This window comes from Leucopleurus acutus (genome assembly GCF_964270905.1).
Source record: "Leucopleurus acutus genome assembly, chromosome: 3".
In the NCBI taxonomy this organism is placed as follows: Eukaryota; Metazoa; Chordata; class Mammalia; order Artiodactyla; family Delphinidae; genus Leucopleurus; species Leucopleurus acutus.
The window spans coordinates 106,641,317-106,664,577 of record NC_139145.1 but is presented as its reverse complement, the minus strand read 5'-3'; the positions used below and the strand labels follow the sequence as shown (position 1 = coordinate 106,664,577).

The following is a 23,261-nucleotide window of genomic DNA, read 5'->3' as shown; positions in this document are numbered from 1 at the left end:
AACATTGGAACAGAAAAAAATTTAGGAGAAAGTTATGAGTTCAGGTTCCACTTAAGGTGTCTTTGAGACATCCGGGAGATTACTTAATAGTTGTATATATATATAGGTTTGGAAATCCAAGGAGGTGTAAATTTGTGAGTTAACTGGTATGTCATCTTGGTTTCTCTGAGAATCAGATGCTGATTTGGAGTTACAAAGAAGGATTTATTGATCAGAGACGTGGAGGGTTGATAATGCCTATGAAAGGTAAAGGAGTGAAGAAAAAAATAAATGGTCATGGAACACTTTCACACCATGATGTTGATCTGACACCAGGCAGGATAGAGGAAGAATTGGGCAGTGAGAGCCTTGGGATGACAAAGTCCTGGCCAACTCAATGCTGAGCCCCAGATTAAAGACTGAGCACTAGAAGAGTCCCTCATAGGGCAGAAGGCCCTCATCACAGGCTGGGTGCTCCCCAAGAAAAGCATGGCCTTGGCTCAGATACTGTGGTGAGTTCTGAAAGGACTGCAGCTGGAGGCTCTCACGTAACAGTCCTCCTCACTGCTGAATGACAGGCTCTTTCTTGAACAGAGACCTGAGCGTCGCACCTTCCTGAATTTCACATCTAGCATAGGTGCTGGCTGGAGACATGTATGTGGTAAAGATGCCCTATCAAGACAACTGAATGTGAGAAAATAAAGAAGGGTTTATTGAAGAATGATTGTATTTAGGTGAAAAGTGGAAAAGTTAGGTGAAAACCATGTTCTGAAGTATTATAATGACAAATAAGAGGTTTGATTGATGCATTTATACACTTATATACTTTTCAAATTGTTCAAGAGTAATTAAGTCTGTTTCTACAAATATGTTCAGTATAATAATAAAATAAAATTTAAATTTTAATGAAGAAAACAGGACAAAAAGAATAATGAGAGTAGGTGAAAACAATGCAGCATGAGTAAGTTCTTTCAAAAATCACGTCATAAAATTCTATACACTGAATAGAAGTGAAAACATGGCTCTGAAACTTCTAGTTGCCAACAAACAAGGAAAATATAATCAGCTATGATTCACAGTGTACATGAGGCAAAAACAAATCAATTGCTTAAGAGAAACCCTTTTTTTTTTTTCTGATACCAAGATGAGGAAGGACCTATGGGTCTTCATAAAGAGCACACCACATAAGGAACTGAGCAACGTCGTCACAATAATTTTTGCAACAAACACATAACCCTGATTCTTAAATTTCCTTCCAGGATGACTAACACAATTCTATGTGGGGGCCTAATGACTAATTCAGAAAGAGATTTAACAGAATTTAGAGGGGGAAAAAATAGACTGAACGTCCTAGAGACAATCCAAAATGGATTAGGATTGAAATAATCTCATAAAAATCTGAGGACCCTGGTCAGAAGAATAAGTCACCCTACTTCCTATAGAATTGCCTTGAGGGGCTATCTGTGAACCAAACCAATAATTTAATCAAGAAGTAGATTTTGTTTCTTTGAGTTACACAAACAAGAACAGCTTGCCCTAAACATTGCCTGCCTTTGACCATGGTTGCAGAAATATCAGCATTAAAAAAAAGTAAAACAGTGAGCTAAATATTTATCTCTTTTTTAAAAGAAAATATTTAAAAAGAAACCCCCCTACTCTCAATAAAGTGTTCGTAGGACATATAACCCATGGTATTTTTAGCTCCACTTCATGAAATCCTCATATGAAACCATCTATATTTAAGATTTTCTCCTGATTAAAATTTTTTCTGTAGTGGTTTTAAATTGTGTCAACAAATTCTATGATTCTCCCTTCAGGATGTGGAGCTTAATTCCTCTTCTTATTTAGTGACTCCCTTCTAATGGATACAATACAGCCCAAGTGATGATTTGTTTTAGGGAATATTCTTCTTAAATATATTTAGTAAATATGATGTGTTCTCTTTAAATTTTAGTCAATAGATATATCCTTCCTAGCAGTATATTAAGAAATATTTAAACCTTTGAAAGCAGAGAGTAACAACTGATTTGATCTCCTTATATTTTGATATATTGAATACATTCTTAAATAAAATCATTAATATAATTCTGTGGATGTCATTTTATGAGCCAGAATGGCATAGTATGTCCAACTCTGCAGCTTTGGCTGTGTAACCTTGGGAACATTATTCAACGGGACTGTGCCTCTGTTTTCTTCTCTAAAAATGGGGATAATAATAGAATATAATTTATAGGATAGTTGTGAAGAGTATATAAATTAATTTATATTAAGTAATCAAAATACTGCCTGACAAATTGTAAGTCCTCCATAAATGTTAGGGGGAAAAAAGATTGATTCAGTAGATGTATAAAAAATTCATTTTCATTAAATATATTCTAAAAGAATATTTCTTAAAGCAAGTTTTTGGTAAAATTGATCGACTGAACAGTCAATTTTGCCAGTCAGGAATTGGTTATTCAGTAACTGATTTTTCTTTTTTAATTTTATTTTATGGTATGCGGGCCTCTCACTGTTGTGGCCTCTCCCGTTGCGGAGCACAGGCTCCAGACGCGCGGGCTCAGCGGCCATGGCTCACGGGCCCAGCCACTCCACGGCATGTGGGATCCTCCCGGACCGGGGCATAAACCCGCATCCCCTGCATCGGCAGGCGGACTCTCAACCACTGCGCCACCAGGGAAGCCCTCAGTAACTGATTTTTATCGTTTAATTTTATATTAATTTCTATGCTATCTGTTGATGATGATTATTTATGTATTTATTGTTTGTGAGTGTGCTTTAAAATTTTATTTCTCCAAAAATCATGCCGTAGATGCCATACATGATTAAATATGTAATCACTATTTTAAAAGGCAGTAATCAGTATAAAAAGTCCTTGAAGATTTCAAGAACTGGTATTCAGAGCATATATGGTTAGAAATCTGATTCATCGACCAACCAGAGAAGGTTTCTCTGATATTTTACATCCCTGACTGAAAAATGAAATATTAAGAACATTTTATTATATTATTTTCACACTTGAATATAAAGTTGCCGAAATAGATATGGAAGGTATGAGTTATAAGTAAAGTACAGGAGTTTGCTGAAGAAAAAATTTAAGACTCAGACACCCTGAGTCTGCTAGATGACAAGTAATCCAGGGTCACAAAAACATCTTCATCTTTGCAGTACTGTACAATGTTTCCTAATTGCATTTAATGGAAAATTTTTATCAGATCATTCTTTAAGGGAATGAGAATACAAATCTCTGCCTTATTTGATTTTGTTGGTAGCCCAGTGCACACTGGACATTAATTAATAGTCAATAGCTGAACAATTCAGGCAGCCTGTTTTGGATCCAAAAATATTCTTAAAGATGGGAAAGCCATATTAACGACAGTAAGCTGTAATATCCAGCTGGTTCTGCTGATCCCAAATCACAGGATTTTTGCTTTGCAAGGGGCTCTGTAAATCATCTAGCCCAAACCTTCAATTGAGGCTATTTAAGGGAAGTTTTTAGAGACTTCAAAGACTTCATAAGACCATATGTTTGCTAGGACTACTTATTACAGCTAAATGCTCCAAGGCTTTTGAATGTACCCATGTACTGAAGAAATTATTCAGATCGTTGAAGGTCACTTATTAAAATGTGGCTCTGGGCTACTTGGAGAGAAAGAAAAGTGTAAAAGGCAAGGAGAGGCTGGTGGAAACTCTCATGTCAGGTAACTGCGGCTGCTGCCCAGGCTGTGGTTGGGTGTGCGAGGATGATTTTAGACACAATACACAGGCTTCCAGTTCACCAGGAGACAAGGCATACTTGATTGTCACACATGAACATGATGCTACTACAGTCTTCCAAGTTATGGAATTGTTTTATCATTTTCTTTAGCCTTTTTTCCCCCAAAGGAAACACTGGGTTTGAGAAACTTCATCTAAAGAAATTGATGACCTGAATATCATGGATATTTACTGTTACATAATACTTGGAAAACTGAGACCCAAAGGGTCTACTCTTGCATTGGTGTAGCATTTCAAGAACATCCTAAACAGGGATTCCAATCTTCTTACACATCCCTTCTCCCCTCCAGCCTCTTATGCTCCCTGAGTTTACTATCCATCCTACTGTGCTTTCCTACAAGGAACCCACCAGACACTTCACTACCTCCCACCACTGTCAGCTTCCTGTGAAAGGTAGTTTGTCTTTTACTGTTTCCCTCAAGGCTTGACTGAGTGGATTTAGACCTCTTTCTCTCGGAGAGCAGGGAGCAGGGGAAGCTAAATGGAATGTGACCAAATGCATTTTCACTGGGGATTGGCGTGGGGCACGAGACAGTGAAGGAAAGGGTACACATTTCACTCATAAGTGCTTGTCCCACTGGAGGTTATGTAAACTATCAAACATTATGTAATCACATATGCTGACTCTGTGATTAGCTCTGTTTTAGGCATTGGTGACTGACTTTTGAACCAATCAAACAAACCACAAAGGTAATTCAACCCTTTGCAACTTGTCAATGCCCTGATTGGTCAAGCACAGAGTTGATGCCTTATGATGGACGGTTATCAGAACAAAGTTCCTAACTTTTATTTGTGGTTTGTGCCTAACATTAAAATGATAAGATTATACTCATATTAGGAATATTATGGGTAGGAGGAAGACATCATCACAAAGGGCTGTACACTTGCATCAGATTATGGATTAAAATAAAGGCAGACAACTTTGTAGCTTGTGTTGCATATGGCTCTCTCTTTGGTGCTGTGATATTAAAGCTACATTTTGGGGAGCAGAAACAGGTCAGATTTAGACAGACACTTTTGAATGTTACCTGCCTCTTTTTTTCTCTCTCTCTCTATTGGCATGCCTGACTAAGTAGCTCCTACATTACATGGGAATTGGGTATTTATTACATTTGCAACTAATTTCTCAGATTTTCAGGAAGGGAATCCTGTATTTAGTACTGGGTTACCGGGAAGATAATCTTTATCTAGAAAAAAAAGGGAATTAAAATTAGTACAGTCAATAGAAATTTATTATTTTCCTGTTCATAATCATTTAAAAATAAATTTGGATTTATCTCTCGGAGACCTCAAGTATATCTAAAACTCTCAAAGATGATGAGAAAAACATGTAAAAAGGGAGTTCCAGAAGATAATTTGGAGATGTCTACAGGAGGAAACTTTGAGGGCACCTCTGTTTTGTGAGACTGCCTATAAGAGCAGTCAAGAAACTGATGGATGAATTTTGGTTCTGACTGGGCTGACAAAGATTTGGAGACAACTTACTTCTGTTTTTGTAAATTTGATAGGTTACTATTACATCTTGGGATGTAGGTTTGCATAGAAGGTCACTCTTGAGAGCCTAAGCGAAACAAACTTTAAGTTAGTATGGTTATCTGGGGAGGTTTTCTAAGGTACTCTGCATAGTAGCAATGTTCAGGGACCACTGTCTATTATCATTCAAGAAGACACAAGTATATATATATATATATATGTTATAAGGCAGTAAGTGCAGTATAAGATGAAGTTCCAGGTTTATAAAAGAATAAAGGAATCTGACTGACTGAATAGTGTCTTTTACCAAGCTGTACCCATGACTACATCTGGTTCACATAAGCAACTTTTGGTTTTTATGGTTCTTTCAGATTAAAATTTTTTTTTGAATCCTGTAGGTGAGCTACTTGCATAATTATTTACTATGGCTACAGCTTTTTTATAGCACCACTGACTTCAGAATTTGGTAAACATTGCTTGCCCTCTGCCATACTAATTTTGTACATTCAATTCAATTTAATGGATGTTTGCAGAACACAGCAATAAATGCTAGAAAACCAGAGTAAAACAAAAACGAAAAACAGTAGAGGAATTGATTATTTGGCGTCTTATAGATGCACAGGTGATAACAGAACTGTGCTTTTAACTGTATTCATCCAAAGTAGTTACTGTGTATTATCATTTTTTAGAGTTTTGGTTTTTGTTTGTTTCGTAGAACCAGTTTGGGTCTTTGAGTGTGTTACTAAGGGGTCCAAGAGGAAGCCAATATTGGATTTATAATAATAGTTACCTTCATGACGTATGGTTCTTTTACTAGCACATATCAGCTTTCTTTTTATTTACTCACGATGCTCTCGTTTGGCTAGCTGGCTTGTTTCATAACTCAGCCTGACCCCAGGACCCAAGGAATCTCAATACTTCTTATACTGGTTTTTAGAGTCTACTCCCATAAAGTCCCTTCACTGATCACACTGCCTGCCAGGGACTCTGCCTCTCAGAGAGATCACAGGGCTCCATACTGACCCAGAAAGCCCTGGGACTCTGATCTGCCAAGCCCTGTCCTGTCCGGGCCTGACACATGATATTCTCTTCTTCAATCACAAGTCTGACTTGGAAATTGGTGTTTTTGCATGCTTGAATGTGTGAATGTGGTAACTTGTAGCCACTAGCACATGTACATATAGCAGCTTCAGAGGACTGATTCTGTTTTTCGTTTCCCAGAAGTCACTACCATGCAGATTTTCTGAGAAACATTTGTGTGTAGCAGGATAATGTACCGGTTTCTGTCCTTTTTGTTTCCTGTTCTTATGCCATGCTGTGATGTTGCCCTTCTTGAGAGGCAATGATGCCAGATACTGGGATGGACAGGCCGAACACAAGGATTAGAAGAAAGTGGTTTCCCTGGCAACAATAACCATGCGAGGGGAGCCACACTACCTACCCACTACGCATGTCTCTTTTCCCCTGCTTTAAATAACACAGAGGACCTGAATGCTATGTATCTGATTCTGAATCATTTCTAGTGGATGGAACTACAGCAAACCAGCACAGTTTAAAAAGAATTTGGATATTTGACCAGTGTGCCATATACTTTCTCTATGTTAATAGACACCTCCCAAAGTATCTCCTTTCTATTAGCGTGTCATTGCTTTTGCGCTTTTCATGACGTGAAGCTGAGAAATAGTTTTCTCTTTCAAAGACAAAGCAGGTAAAGAATTTGCAAAAATACCAGATTTTAAAAAATTATAAGAGAACTCTAATTATATCTCTTAACATTCCAAAATTATCCTTTCTACACCAGTGGCCAAAAACAATCTGTAGATGAAATGATATGATAAGAAAGGCAAGAAAGTCACTCTAAATTAATAACTTCATTCTAGTTCTTTATAGTGCTTTTTTAAAAAAAGTCTTTAAATTATTCTTTTCTGAATTCTGCATTTATTTTATTGGTATCTTGACATTAGTTTATTAACATTTTGATGTGATTATTAGTCATTGCTGATTAAATATTAATTAAATGGGAAGGAGTGTGCTGAATAATGCTTTCCGTATTTGCTGGTCAGCACTTTACATTTACCTGTCTATCTATCTATCTATCTATCTATCTATCTATCTATCTAGTATCATCCCACACAACCAGGTATAATTTTGGTATCAGAGTATTGCACACAGCCTAAAGTCAAAAAACTGTCATTATATCTAAAAACAACTAACTATTGTTGAAAGAAATGGTCACTTTTTAAAATACTACCTCTCAAACGCTGACCCATCTTGGAAAAATCAGTCGTTATCCATTACTTTCTTAAATTTCCTGACTTATTATTAATAACTGGTAACATCTGAAGTACTGAATAGTTATACATTCCTGAAAACAATTCTAATTTGAGCTAAACTGGGTAAAAGTATAGGACAATACTACCAATGCTTGGGTTATATTTCTATACTATACAGAAATATAACCCAAGTCACAAATACAAGCTACATGTGAAATTTTAAACTTTCTAATAGTTGCTTTTATAAAAAGGGAGAACAGATGAGATTAATGTTAATAATATATTATTTAAGCAAACATCTAAAATACTATAATCTCCATATAAAACCAATATAAACGTTACTAGTGAGATTTTACATTATATTTTTCATCCTCAGTCTTCAACATCTGACTTGTATTTTACATTTAAGCACATCTCAGTTTGGCCCAGCCGTATTTCTAGTGTTCAACAGCCACATGTGGCTAGTGGTTACCATATGGGACAGCACAGGTCTAGAACATAAAATATCACCCAAGTCATTTGAGGTTCAGTTCCTTGAAAGTTAAAATGCTGATCCTATAAGTAAGATTAAAAAAATCTATCTCTTGAGCTGTTTGGAAAAGTTAATAGATTGACAGTGTTTTCTGGATTCAAATACTAGGTGCTCCTGAAAAAATGTTTAAATAATCAATAATCATAAGAACTTTTCCAAGGTTCTTCCCAGAGACATTAATTAAGTTGATGATAATATGATTTCAGAGATTAGAAAGCACTGACAAATTTAGCTAATTCTGTTAATCCCATAAGATATTCTTGGAAAAAAATTCTTTGCAGATTTAGTATATCAGCTTGTTGTATTAGAATAATTGAACTGAGAATATCTTACAGAAACCAGCTCTTTGCTGAATTTCATTATAACCAAAATTTGGGGGATGTAAATATATACACTGTGGACTGAGTGACTAAACTGAGGAAACCATGAGGTTTTCTAAAGGAGGTTTCATTCCAGTCTCCTAAATTACAGAGATATACTTGCCTTCTTCTGGATGACATTACAGAGAAGAAATAGAGAAAGAAAGGGTATGAATGGTTTATCTCTGCCAATGGGCTAAGTGAAGAAAATGTCCTTTTCTCCCAATTTGCTGTAATATTTAGAAATCATTTTTAGAAAGACTGGCTAGCAGGAATTACAAGTCAATTTTTAATAATTTCCATGGATATCATAATTACAAAGATATTTGGAATAAATAAGGAACTATTATGTGAGCTCACAAACTCATTTATAAGCTTTCTATTTTCAAAAAAATTCGAGACAAGTGTTTCATTTGGCGATTCTGCCTCTTACCATTTATTAATTCTATCAACAGCCCAATGAGATTTCTGAGAACCTATTCTCATTAGACAACTTGAACAAGTAAAATTGTCAACAATTAACAGTAACCAATTTGTGAGTTCAAGTGAAAAATTATCTATTATAAAATGGATCAGACTAATAGAAGAACTAGATTTCTACAGGGATGAAAGTGGCTTATGAGATATAGAAGCAAGAGCAACAAATAACTGGTGGTACATTACCGGTATACCATCATTTATTTAACTTACTGAGCCAATAGATATTTTTTAGAACTCCTACTATAAGCAAATTGCTTGTCTTAGATGAAGTAGGAACTCAAAGACAAATCCGATGTGAATTCTACATTTAAGGATTTATAATGTAGTGGGTGGAAAAAGACCATAAATAGCTATAATGGAGGCCCAAGAATTTTGAGAGATCTGAAGAAGGGAGATCAGCTTCAAGGGTAGGAGCTGGTATTGTCAGGTAAGTAGACAGAGCAACTTCCCAGGGGAAGTAGATTTGAGCTGGGCCTTGATGAATGGAACGAATTTAGTCTTACAAAAAAGGAGGAGGCATTTAGGTAGAGAAAATGCTAGCAAAGGCAAGACTCTTACGAGAACACAGGAAAAATTTGATCTAGAAGTAGTGATATATGTCTATGCATTTTCAAAGATCCTGTTCTGCATGGAAAAAAGTTCTACCACATTAAGGTTTAGCCAGCAAAAGGAAAATAATTTATTTATATCAAATGGGAAAGGAGCTTAGTTAAAATAATATGAATTAGAATTTGATGTTATTGTCAGTAACAAATACAGGCAATTTTTTATCCAGTAAATTTTGGCTTTATATTTTATTGCTGATACTTTGTTTTTATGTTATCTATATCAGATCTATAGATAATTTTCTTAGAGATTTCTTATATTACTTATAAGTTTAGCTTGAACTCGCTCTACCCCTCTCCCAAAATTCGGTGAGTATTCAATTGGTCTTATTCTAATTATTCTATGGCTTGATTATACCTAATTTATAACTTGTGAGCTTTTTGCATCTTTACTGCATCTTGGCTAGACAGCAGGCAGGTAGGTATTGATTTATTTTTATAATTCATCTTCCTTGCTGGTATCATGGCCCTAATATTTGGGATTCTTTTTTGCTCCCACAATAATGTCATTTTCCCTGCAATAGGCTAAGACACTTCTTGCCACAGCATACTTTTTTTCTTTTCTCTTTTTTTTCTCCCTCCCTCCCTCCCTCCCTCCCTCCCTTTCTATTGAAATATAGTTGATTTGCAATATTATATTAGTTTCAGGTGTACAGCACAGTGATTCAGTATTTTTACAGATTATACTCCATAAAAGTTAATACAAGATAATAGCTATGATTCCCTGTACTGCACAATATATCCTTGCTGCTTATCTATCTTATACATAGTAGTTCGTATCTCTTAATCCCATAACCCTAACTTGCCCCTCTCCCCTTCCCTCTCACCTTTGGTAACCACTAGTTTGTTTCTATATCTGTGAATCTGTTTCTGTTTTGCTATATACATTCGTTCGTATTATATTTAGATTCCACATATAAGTGATATAATAGTTGTCTTTCTCTGTCTGACTTATTTCACTTAGCATAATATTCTCTAGGTCCATTGATGTTGCTACAAATGGCAGAACTTCATTCTTTTTTATGGCTGAGTAATATCCCATAGTATTTATGTATATATATATGTGTGTGCATATATATATTTATATACCACATCTTTTTATCCATTTGTCTATTGATGGACACTTGATGGACACTTCCATATCCTCGCTTTTGTAAGTAGTGTTGCTATGAACATAGGGGTGCATGTATCTTTTCAAATCATGTATGTTTTCATTTTTTCTGGATATATACCCAGAAGTAGAACTGCTGGGTCATATGGTTGTTCTATTTTTAGTTTTTTGAGAAACCTCCATATTGTTTTCCACAGTGGCTGCCTCAATTTACATTCCCACCAACCCGTACAAGGGTTCCCTTTTCTCAATATCCTCTCCAATGTTTGTGATTTGTAGACTTTTTGATGATAGCCATTCTGACAAGTGTGAGATGACATCTCATTGTTGTTTTGATTAGAATTTCTCTGATAATTAGCAACAGTGAGCATATTTTCATGTAACTGGGAACCTAGCCATCATTGTGATGTGTTTCCAGCTGTTAGCCAGCTGTATGTCTTTTTTGGAAAAATGTCTATTTAGGTCTTCTGCCCATTTTTTGATTAGGCTTTTTGGTTGTTGTTATTGAGTTGTATGAGCTGTTTATATATTTTGGATATTAGTCCCTTGTTGGTCATATCATTTGCAAATATTTTCTCCCATTCAGTAGGTTGTCTTTTCATTTCGTGGATGATTTCCTTTGTTGTGCAAAAGCTTTTAATTTTAATTAGGTCCCATTTGTTTATTTTTGCTTTTATTTATTTTGCCTTAGGAGACAGATCCAAAAAATATTGCTACAATTTATATCTAAGAGTGTTCTTCCTATGTTCTCTTCTATGAGTTTTATGGTCTCAGGACAGACACTGGTTTTAGATTGTTGAGATATGTATTGGTAACGGATGCCTTTTGTGCCCCCAAGTCACATCCCCTCAGCCTGCCTCTAACTTAAGAAACAAGCTATGGTGGATAGTTTCTATGCATAGCACCACAGCCCTACCTCAAGTGCCTACCAGGTCTCTCTGCTTTTATAGTTTAGGATTTTTGCAAGCAAAGGACCATTCAGCCAGGAGCAGGGCAGTGTAGAATTGCAGGGGAATTAACACCTCTGGGAGCAAACCTCGACTAGTGGAGAATGGGAGGTGATGGACAAGCCTCAGCCATCATCTTCCCTCCATCATATGTGGAGGGAAGTTCTAAGGTCATGGGGGCTCAGAGAGTCCCTAACTGTACAGAACCACAGCTGTCCACAACATTAATAGCTCACTACCGCACCCTTTACTGGCTTTGTCTTTTTCCCTGTCTCACTCTCCAGCCCCCTCACTCCTGCTTCTGGGTATCACCTCCCAAATAAATCATCTGTACCCAAGTCCTTGTTTGGGGCTCAGTTTTGTGAAAGAACCAAATATCACCATTCCCATAAAAAAGTAGGTACTTTTTAAAGAAAATCAAGGTTGAGTAACAAAATGACTAAAGAATTTAGCCCCTCAGAAGAAAGCTGAGATGAGAAAGCCTGAGTCCCCCACTGCGTGAATGGATTGTAACTAAAGGGCTAATTTATAAATCAGTTGTTTTAAACCTGGAATATATTTCCTAATGGAAACACATCACAATGATGACTCGTTTCCCAGTTAACAGAAATGAATTAAGCTTGTGAATAACTTAAAATATTAAGTAGTAGATGTAATTTAATTTATCCTGTTTTCTGGAATCACACTGTACTAGTTAGCTGAGGCTACTATAACAAAATACCAAAGACTGTGTGACTTAAACAACAGAAATGTATTTTTGGGGGCTCTGGCCAAGACCAAGACCAAGGTGTCGGCATTGTTGGTGTCTTCTGAACCCTCTCTCCTTGGCTCATAGATCTGCCTTTCCCCCGTGTATTCACATGTTCTTCCCTCTGTACATGTCTGTGTCCAAATCTCCTTTTCCTATAAGGACACCAGGCATATTAGATTAGGGCTCCAAATGATCTCATTTGATTTAATTATCTCTTTTACAACCCCATCTCCAAATATATTCACATTCTGAGGTACTTGGGGTTAGGATTTCAACACATGAATTTGGGGGTAGGGACACATTTCAGCCCATAACACATATTTATCTTTAAATTTTTAGTTACAAAGTATTTGATACATGTAAATAAATAAACAGCAATGAAATCACAATTCAGCTTAAAAATTAGAGCATTATAGATACCTTTACAACCACCTGCGTTCTCCTTCTCCTATCTTCCTCTTTCCCCTCAAGAAGTAAATACTATCCTGAATTTTGTTTACCAACTACTTGCTTTTTAACAGATTTATCACATATAAATGTATAATTAAGCAATACATTGTGCTTTTTTGAGCTTTATAAAAATAGCATCACTTGGTATATAGTTTTATATGACTTTTCCCTCTAAACAGTATGTGTCTAAGATTTATCCATACTGAAGCAAGTAGGTAAGGTTCATTCATTTCACTACGGCATAATATTCCACTAAGTGACTATACATATACATATCTATTCATTCTCCTATTGAGAGCATTTAACTTGTTTCCAGGTCTTTTGTTATTAATTATGCTGCTCTTGTACGTATTTCTTTCATGTGTGTAAGACAGATGCTCTGTACCCAGGAGTGGAATTGCTGGGTTATAAGGAATGTGATTACTCACCAGAACAAGAGAGTTACCAAATTGTTTTCAGAGTAGTAGTGCCAATTTATGTTCACACCAACAGTGTCTAAGATCTCTTTGATGATTTGTACTGTGGCCAATACATGACATTGTCAGGCTTGTAAATTTATGCCAATGATGTTATGATGTCAAATGATAGCAAATTATTTATAATTTACATTTTCCTAACAACTAATAATTGTTATGAACCTCTTTTATTATGTTTATGAGATATACATGTTTTCTCTTCTATGAAATACCTGTTTTCTTTTTTTTTTGGTCCATTTTTCTTCTGAATCTTCTTTTGTCTTTATTTACAAGAGTTTTTCTGTACCTATTTTCTAATCCTTTTCTGCCTACTTGTTGAAAATATCTTATTTCAGTTTGTAGTATCGTTTTATTTCCTTTATGTGTATTTTGATGAACAGAGATTCTTAATTTTAATGTGGTTAAACTTAGCAGTCTCTTCCTTTATAATTATTATTTTTTGTGCATTGCTTGAAAAATTCTTCCCTATCCTGAGGTCATAGTTTTCTCCTAAACTTTTTATCTTATGGATATTTCTTTTTATGTCTTAAGAAATTATTTCCTATGATGTCACAAATATATTTTCTCTAAAATGTTTATGGTTTATCCTTCACACTTACGTTTATTTCTTCAGTAATGGACTTCTGCATATGGCATAAGGTAGAAACCTAATTGCATTTTCCTTCCACATGGATAATCAATTATTCTATCAATGTTAGAATAAAGACACCACTAAGTTTTTGTACCTATTGCTAAGTATTCCTGTTAAATCTGAAACTTTAGAAAGAGAAGGAGGTATATATGCAGTCATAAGCATAAAAATATATCAACAGTCAGAAGCTATTCAGTCTTTTTGTTAGCTGAACAGCTAGTGGAGGTTATGAAAAAGAAGGAAGAATGATTTCCACTGCAGAGAACTTTCAATGCTATATTGCAAGGGAGAGGGTAGAAGAAAGGAAAAAACAAAAAGGAAATGGGTGTCCAGTTAGGGTGAAGACAGTGAGATGTATCCTAACTAGGAATCATTTATAATGTACAGGATATTCATAAGCCTGAATGTGGAATCAGAAACCATCTGACCTTAACTTTAAAATATATATGTTTTTAAGAAGACCTTTATTTACTGTCTACTTTAATTCCTTCATCTTGTCAGATATACATGGAAGAAACAGAGATATGAAGTGACTACCCAAAAGATACACGGTGGGTTAGGGGCAAAGCTGTGATTATAGTTTAAGTCAGACTTGTGAGGGTAGTAGCCCTATAGCCAAATAAAAATGACAGGGATATACATTATTTGTTTTTATCCATCAACACAGTTTGAAAACTTTTTTGACTTTTCTTTATTTGCTAAATGTATAGAAATGCAAACCCTAGCATAATGTAAAAGATACATTTTGAAAATTTTATTCTTTATGCCTCTACCAAGAAGGAACTTTAAGCCTAAAGATAATTTCTATCATATTCTTAGCATGAGTGGATTTCGTCTTTTAAAGCTTATCAGTTGGCTTCAGTGTGGAAAACATAAGCAATAAAATATTTCTCTCTTGATAAACAAGTTGAACATTCTCACTGCTGGTTAGCATGAATAGTTTTGTTTGGCTACTGACAGATAATAGTTTGAGGATACCATAAAAGAGTAACCAAAAAACACATGTTTAGCTTCACTAGACTTCTTTTATAGCTGATAAAACGTTACAAAGCTCACAAGCTATGATCCATGTATTTATGACTTGAGGTTCTATAACTTTATTTTCTCTTGTGGACAAAACACACAATAGCTATAATAATTTTTCTTATAGATAGAATTTTCATTCTTTGACAAAGATGTACCATTGTGGGTTATAGCACTTGACTGCCCGGAAATTATTTCTCAGCCTACTATCTACAAAAGCAACTTTTACTTTATAGATATGCATCAGGAAATTGGAACTCTGGAGGGAGGTTCTTCCTTTCTTCTTTAAAACAAAATTGTTCTGCAAATAGCTAGTGAGTCATCAACTTCTTAGGTTTATGAAGTACTGTTCAAGTTATTTCTTAATTTTTTGCATCCTTAAAACTTGACTCTATCTTAACATTGTCGCTATATCAAAAGATGGACCAAAACCACAAAGTGAGACCAGATTATTTTATAGGAAAGTGAAATACAGCAAAGGGAATGTTATTGGTAAGAATTTATCTTTAAATAAAGATTATAATAAGAGCTTTAAATACAAATTTAAAATAGTCTCATAGGTGCCTGGCAAGATGGCAGAGCAGGAAGACCTTGAGCTCACCTCCTCTCATAGTCACACCAAAATTACAACTATTTACAGAGCAACTGTTGATGAATGATACTGGAATCTAGCAGAAAAGATCTTCTATTATACAACTAAAGATATAAAGAAGGAAACACAATGATGAGACAGGTAGGGGTTAAGACCCATACCCTCGAGTGGGCGATACACAAACAGGAGGATAATCAAAACTGCAGATGTTTTCCCCAAGGAGCAATGGGTCTCTGCAGCCCAGGGGTGCTTCACCAGGACGACAAGCCCCCAGAACGTTTGGCTTTGAAGACCAGATGGACTTATTTTTGGAGACATAGAGGGCTGTGGGAAATAGAGAAATCTCACGTGCTCCAGGATCCAAGGTAGAAGCAGTAATTTGAAAGGATCCTGGGTCAGACCTACCTTTTCATCATGGAGAGCCTTCCAGACAGGCAGGAGGCAACTGGAGCTCACCTTGGGGACATGACACCGGTGGCAGCTATTTTTGGGAGCTTGTTCCACCATGTGGACTCTCTTGCTGGTAAGCGTCATTTTGGAATCCTCCCTCTAGGTTAATACTAGGACCCAACTCTGCCCACCAGCCTGTTGGCACCAGTACTCAGATGCCTCAGGCCAAGCAGCTAGAAACACAGCACCATCTACCAACAGGCCTTCTGCCTTAAGACCCCCTGAGCCCACAGCTGCCCCAGGACATAGCCCTGTTCACCATAGGGACCAAGACCCAGCAGCACATACCAGTGCAACAGCACTAGCCCCAGAACCCCCAGGGCCCTGCAGCCAGAGACCTCAGGACCCAGCTCTGCCCACCAGTGGGCAGGCACCACCCCTAGGACCCCCTGCTCCCTGGCCATATCCACCAGCGAGCTGGCACTAGCCTCAGGACCAGCCTCACCCACCAGTGGATAGAAATTAGCCCTAGGACCCCCTGGGCCCCAGCCCCACCAATGAGCAGGTGGACACCAGCCCCAGGAAAACTGCAACCCCACAGCCTGTCATGACAGGACTCAGCCCATCCACCAGCAGGGTGGCATCAACCCTGGGACCACCTAGGCTCCAGTCCTGCTCACCATCAGGCCAACACCAACTCTGAGATACCTTGGACCCCTCAGCCAGCCATCCCAGGATTCAGCCTCAACCCCTAACAGGCTGACACAAGCTTTGGAACACCCTGCACCCTGCAGCCAGCCATGTCAGGAATAGGTCTCACCCACAAGAGGGCCAACACCAGCTCTAGGACCCCCAGGGCCTGCAGCCAGAGACCCTAGGATCCAGCTCTGCCTGCCAGTGGGCTGGCACTAACACCAGGACTTGGCTTCGCCCATTGGTGGTCAGGTACCAGGCCCAGGATCTCCTGGGCCCTGACACCACCCATCAGCAGGTAGACAGCGACCCCAGGACAACCACAGCCCTTCACCCTCCCTTGTCAGGACCCAGCCAACCCACCAGCAAGCTGGCACCAGACCCAGGATGCCATGGGTCCTGGCCCTACCAAACAGCAGGCCAACACTAGCTCTGAGATACCTTTGACCCCTCAGCCAGCTGCCTAGGATCCCGCCCTATTTACCAGTGGGCCAGTACCAGCTTTGGGACACGCTAGAACCTGTAGCTAGTCATATTAGGAATTGACCCCATGTACCAGCAGGCCGACACTAGATCTGGGAATCCTGGCCTCACAACCACCCACCCCAGAACCTGATTCTGCCTACCAGTGGGCCAGCACTAGTCCTGGGTTCCCCCAGGGTTCCATAGCCAGCTACCTCATGACCCAGCCCTGCCAACCAGTGGCCAGTAGCCTCTGCACAAGGCAGGGCTAGCTACCAACTGGACCAGGGACCAGCCATGCCTACCAGACTGCAAACAGTAGTCAGCCAGCCACAACAGAGGGACCCACACATTCCAAATAGGGAGTACCACTAGAGAATATAGCTCTGATGACCAGAGGAGAATGCACTGCTAAGATGCATAGGATGTCTCCTACAAAAGGCCACTTCTCCAAGTTGGGAAATGTAACCAACCTACGAGATACATAGGAATAAAGTCAGCAAATTAGGTAAAAAGAGATGACAGAGGAACATATTTCAAAGGAAGGAATAAGACAAACCCCCAGAAGAACTACATAAAATGGAGATGGTAATGATTATAAAGATTATCAGAGACTCAGAGAAGAATGAATACAGTGAGAAGTTTGACAAAAAGTTAGAAAATATAAAGAAGAAGCAAAAAGAGCTGCGGAATACAAAATTGAAATGAAAAACTACACTAGAAGGAATCAATATAGATTATAAGATACAGAGGAATAAGAATGGATCATTAAGCTGGAAGGCAGAGTAGTAGAAATCACTGAAGCTGAACAGAAAAAAAGAAAAAAACAACAAAAAGAAATTAGGACAGTTTAAGAGATCTCTGGGACATCAAGCATACTAACATTCACATTATAGGGATCCCAGAAGAGAGAAAGAAAGGGGCAGAGAACATATTTGAACATAATAGCTGAAAACTTCCCTAACCTGCGAAAGAAAACAGATATCCAGGTCCAGGAAGCACAGAGAGTCCCACACAGGATCAACCCAAAGAGGACCAAACCAAGACATACTGTAATTAAAGTGGCAAAAGTTAAAGAGAGGATATTAAAAACATCAAGGAAAAGCAACAAATTACATACAAGGGAACTCTCATAAGGCTATGATCTGACTTTTCAGCAGAAACTCTGAAGGCTAGAAGTGGATGGCACAATATATTTAAAGCAATTAAAGGGAAAAATCTAAAACCAAGAATACTCTATCTGGAAAGGCTTTCATTCAGATTTGATGGAGAGATCAAAAGTTTTACAGACAAGCAAAATTTAAGAGTTCAGCACCACCAAACCAGCTTTATAAGAAATATTGCAGGAACTTTTGTAAGTGAAAAAGGAAAGGACACAACTACAGATGTGAAAATTACAAAAGGAAAAAGCTCATCAGTAAAGGCAAATGTACAGTAAAGGTAGTAAATCAACCACATATAAAGTTAGTAGGAAGGTTAAAAGACAAAGGTAGTAAAATCATCTATAGCTGCAATAAGTAGTTAAGGGATACACAAAACACAAATGTATAAAATATGATGTCAAAAACAGCAATCATGGGTGAGGGGAGTAAAAATGTAGGTTTGTTGAAATGAGTTTCAAATTAAGAGATAATCAACTTAAAATAATCATATATATATATATATATATATATACACACACACAGAGATTGCTATATATAAACCTTATGGTAACTACAAACCAAAAATCTATAAAAGATACACACACAAAAAAGAGAAAATAATCCAAACATAAACTAAAGATAGTCATCAAATCAGAAGGGAAGAGAACAAAAGAAGAAAGGAACAAAAAGAACTACAAGACAACCCCCAAATAATTAACAAATTGGCAATAAGTACATACCTAACAATAATTACTTTAAATGTAAATGGACTAGACACTCCAATCAAAAGTCATACGGTGCTCTTTCCTGGCTGGAACCATGGAGGGTGCAGAAGAGAAGAAAAAGAAGGTTCCTGCTGTGCCAGAAACCCTTAAGAAAAAGTGAAAGATGGGACTTCCCTGGTGGTCCAGTGGTTAAGAATGCCTTCCAATGCAGGGGACACAGGTTCAATCCCTGGTTGGGGAACTAAGATCGTACATGCCACAGGGCAACTAAGCCTGCACACTCTACAGCCTGTGCACCACAACTAGAGAGCCCATGTGTTGCAACTACTGAGCCCATGTGCTCTGGAGCCCGCATGCCACAACTAGAGAGAAGGCTGTGCGCCACAATGAAAGATCCCACATGCCGCAATGGAGATCCCACATGCTGCAACTGAGACCCGATCCAGCCAAATAAATAAATAAATAAATACATGAATAAATATTTTTTTTAAAAAAAGAAAAAGTGAAAGAATTTCACAGAGCTTAAGATCAAGAGCCTAAGAAAGAAATCTGCCCAAAAGATGTTTTGAAAGGCAAGGAGGAAGCTTATCCATGAAAAAGCTAAGCACTATCACAAGGAATACAGGCAGACTGAAATTTGAATGGCTAGGATGGCAAGAAAAGCCGGCAACTTCCAGGTACCCACAGAATCAAAATTGGCATTTGTCATCGGTATCAATGGTGTGAGCCCAAAGGTTTGAAAGGTGTTGCAGCTCTTTCACCTCTGTCAGATCTTCAATGGCACCTTTGTAAAGCTCAACAAGGCTTCAATTAACATGCTGAGAATTGTGGAACCATACATTGCATGGGGGTACACAAAACTGAAGTCAGTAAATGAATTGATCTACAAGCATGGTTTTGGTAAAATCAACAAGAAGCAAATTGCCCTGATGTATAATGTGTTGATTGCTTGATCTCTTGGCAAACATGGCATCATCTGCATGGAGGATCTGATTCATAAGATCTATACTGTTGGAAAACTTTTCAAAGAAGTAAACAACTTCTGTGGCCCTTCAAATTGTCTTCTCCATGAGGCAGAATGAAGAAAAAGACTACCCGTTTTGTAGAAGGTGGAGATGCTGGCAACAGGAAAGACCAGATCAACAGGCTTATTAGAAGGATGAACTAAGGTATCTACCATGATTATTTTTGTAATCTAGTCAGTTAATAAACAGTGACTGTTTTCAAATTGAAAAAAAATTTCACAGAGTGGCTGAATGGATACAAAAACATGATCCATATATATGCTGCCTACAAGAGACTCACTTCACATCTAAAAATACACACAGGCTGAAAGTAGTGGATGGAAAAGGTATTCCATGCAAATGAAAATGAAAAGAAAGCCAGGGTAGCAATATTTATATTAGAGAAAATGACTTTAAAACAAAGACTGTAACAAGAGATAAAGAAGGATATTACCTAATAATCAAGTGATCAATCCAAGAAGAAAACATAACAATTTAAAATATACATGCACTCAACATAAGAGCACCTAAATACATAAAGCATATATTAACAGACACAAAGGGAGAAATTGACAGCAACACAATAATAGTAAGGGCCTTTAAGAGCCCCACTTAAATCAATGGACAAATCATCCAAATAGAAAATTAATAAGGAAACACTGGCCTCAAATAACACATTAGACCAAATGGATTTTATACACATATATAGACCATTCTATCAAAAAGCAGTAGAGTACACATTCATTTCAAGTGCACATGGAACATTCTCCAGGATAGATTACATGTTAGGCAACAAAACAAACTCTCACTAAATTTAAGAAAACTGAAGTTATATCAAGTATCTTTTCTGACCACAAGTCTATGAGACTAGAAATCAACTACAATGAAAAAACTGCAAAAAACACAAACACGTGGAGCTAAACAATATGCTACTAAACAACCAATGGATTACTGAAGAAATTTAAAAATACCTGGAGACAAATGAAAATGGAAGCACAAAGATCCAAATCCATGGGAAGCAGCAAAAGCAGTTCTAAGAGGGAAGTGTATAGAAATATAAGCCTAAGAAATCTCAAGTAAACAACCTAACCTCACAACTAAAGGAACCAGAAAAAAGAAAACACAAAACCCAAAGTTAGAAGATATAGAAGAAATCTAAGTGTCCATTAATAGATGAATGGATAAAGAAGATGTGGAATATGGAATGGAATACTACTCAGCCATTAAAAAAATGAAATGTCATTTGCAGCAGCATGGATGGACTTGAAAGGTATTATGCTAAGTGAAATAAGTCAGAGAGAGAAAGACAAATACTGTATGATATCACTTATATGTAGAATCTAAAAAAACACAACCAACTAGTGAATATAACAAAAAAGAAACAGGCTCACAGATATAGATATCAAATTAGTGGTTACCAGTGGGGAGAGGCAAGAGGGAAGGGGCAATACAGGGGTAAGGGATTAAGAGGTACAAACTATTATGTATAAAATAAACTACAATGATATATTGTACAATACATGGAATATAGCCAATATTTTATAACTACAAATAGAGTAAAATCTTTAAAAATTTTGAATCACTACACTGTTCATGTGTAACTTATCTAATATTGTATATTAACTATACTTCAATTAAAAAATAGGATTAAAAAAGGGGGTCCTTGTTTGTGGAAGTTTCAGTGCTCCAATAAAATGCAATACAACTTTGATTAAAAGATCTGAAATGATGTCCTGTCCCCATTGGCCATAAATTGAGCTTTGAGGTTAGAGTCACAACATTTCCCTGGCAAATCCTTCATATACCTAGTCACCATTTGAAAGAAAAACTGTTCTAAATGTAATGTTATACATTATGGTAATATTAAACCTTCCTTCTGTTAAAAACAAAACAAAAAACCCAAAGTTAGTAGAACAACAACAGCAATAAAATTAAAGATCAAGGCAGAAATAAATGAAATAGAGACTAAAAAAATTAGAAAAGATCAATGAAACTGAGATCTGGTTCTTCAAAAAGATAAGCAAAATTTATAAATATTCAGTCAGTCTAAACAAGAAAAAGGAGAGCCCATATCAATAAAATTAGAAATGAAAAAGAAGTTACAACTGATGCTCAAGAAATACAAAGGATTATAAGAGATTACTATGAACAATTATATGCCAATAAAATGGACAACCTAGAAGACATGAACAAATTCCTAGAAATGTATAATCTCTCAAGACTGAACCAGGAAGAAATAGAAAATACAAACAGACTAATTACCAGTAATGAAAATGTCAGTAAAAAAACAAACAAACAAACAAAAAACCCTCCCAACAAACATAAATCCAGGAAGAGTTTCACAGGTGAATTATACCAAACATTTGAGAAGAGTTAACACCTATCCTTCTCAAACTATTTCAAAGAATAGAAGAGGAAGGAATGTTTCTTAACTCATTATATGAGGCCAGCATCACCTGATACCAAAATCAGACAAAGATATCACAAAAAAGGAAATGACAGGCTAATACCACTGATCAATATAGACTCAAAAATACTCAACAAAATGTTAGAAAACTGAATTCAACAATATATTAAAAGGATCATACATCATGATTAAGTGGGATTTATCCCAGGGATACAAGGATGATTCAACATCCACAAATCAATGTGACACATCACATTAACAAAATGAAGAATAAAAATCGTATGATCTCAACAGATGCAGAAAAAAAACATCTGACAAAATTCAACATTCATTTATGATAAAACCCTCCAGAAAGTGGGTATAGAGGGAACATGCCCAACATAATAAAGGCCATTATGATAAGCCCATAGCTAACATCATACTCAAGATGAAAAGCTGAAAGCATTTTCTCTAAGATTGGGAGCAAGACAAGGATGCCCATTCTCACCACTGTAATTCAACATAGTATAGGAAGTTCTAGTCACAGCAATCAGATGAGAAAAAGAAATAAAAGGAATCCAAACTGGAAGGGAAGAAGTAAAACACCCACTGTTTGCAGAAGACATGATATTATACATAGGAAATCCTAAAGATGCCACCAAAAAACTATGAGAGCTTGTCAATGAATTTGGTGTAGTTGCAGGATACACAATTAATATACAGAAATCTGTTGCATTTCTATACACTAACAATGAACTAGAAGAAAGAGAAATTAAGAAAATAATCCAGTTTACCATCACATCAAAAAGAATTAAAGAACCTAGAAATAAATCTAAGGAAGTAAAAAACCTGTACTCAGAAAACTATGAGACACTGATGAAAGAAATTGAAGATGACACAAACAGATGGCAAATTACACTGTATTCATGGATTAGAAGAATTACTATTGTTAAAATAACCATACTACCGAAGGCGATCTACAAGTTCAATGCAATCCTTATCA

The 23,261-nt window shown here is 36.8% G+C and overlaps 1 pseudogene across 1 annotated transcript; it reads left to right on the top strand.

Moving 5' to 3' along the window:
• Nucleotides 1-18,959: 18,959 nt before the first annotated feature.
• LOC309959320 (large ribosomal subunit protein uL30-like) lies at nucleotides 18,960-20,036 on the top strand (annotated as a pseudogene). The gene is made up of 2 exons: nucleotides 18,960-19,024; nucleotides 19,372-20,036. The product of its transcript is annotated as a large ribosomal subunit protein uL30-like (transcript).
• Nucleotides 20,037-23,261: the final 3,225 nt, after the last annotated feature.